Below are 749 nucleotides of genomic sequence, written 5' to 3'. Positions count from 1 at the left end.
ACTTGTGGTCTTTGCTGCTGGTAGCGATTTTGCATTGGCTGATTCCCATAACTCAAATTCGGATGGTCTCGCCATCCCGGATTGTAAGAATTAGAATAGGGATCATACCTGCGTTGTTGCTGCCCAAAATTTCCTACCGCATTGGCTTGCTGCACTAGTTCATCCTCTTGAAGTGTAGGACACATATCAGTAGCATGACCAGGAACCATGCAAATTCCACATGTTTTAACAGCTTGCATATTTCCTACAGCAATTTGTCTAACCAAAGAAGTTAAATCTGAAATTTGTTTCTCGAGATTAGATGTACTTACCTCATTAACCTTCTTAGACGTGTGATCCATTCTCATTCCAAACTGTTGGGAATTTGCTGCCATGTTAGCAATTAATCTTTTTGCATCTTCCGGTGTCTTGTCAACTAAAGCACCTCCACTAGCAGCATCTATCATATTTCGATCCATCGGCATAAGTCCCTCATAAAGATATTGGATCAATAGCTGCTCAGTAATTTGATGATGGGGACAGCTTGCACAAAGTTTCTTAAATCGCTCCCAATACTCATATAAACTCTCTTCACTATATTGCCGAATGCCACAAATGTCTTTCCTTATGTTGGCAGCCCGAGATGCAGGAAAATACTTCTCTAAAAATATTCGCTTCATCTCATTCCATGAATTAATCGATCTAGAAGGAAGGTAATACAACCAGTCCTTAGCTTTGTCTTCCAATGAGAAAGGGAAAGCTCGAAGCTT

At 40.5% G+C, this 749-nt stretch overlaps 1 non-coding gene across 1 annotated transcript; it reads left to right on the top strand.

Moving 5' to 3' along the window:
• The first annotated feature begins 504 nt into the window (after positions 1–504).
• LOC149494943 (small nucleolar RNA R71) lies at positions 505–611 on the top strand. Its single transcript, XR_016321911.1, has one exon. It is a non-coding gene; the product is annotated as a small nucleolar RNA R71 (small nucleolar RNA).
• Positions 612–749: the final 138 nt, after the last annotated feature.

The sequence above is a fragment of the Jatropha curcas genome, chromosome 7, assembly GCF_041381405.1.
Source record: "Jatropha curcas cultivar XTBG-Jc1 chromosome 7, XTBG_Jcur_1.0, whole genome shotgun sequence".
In the NCBI taxonomy this organism is placed as follows: domain Eukaryota; kingdom Viridiplantae; phylum Streptophyta; class Magnoliopsida; order Malpighiales; family Euphorbiaceae; genus Jatropha; species Jatropha curcas.
Note: the sequence above shows the minus strand (reverse complement) of the source record. Positions and strands in the feature narration are given on the sequence as shown.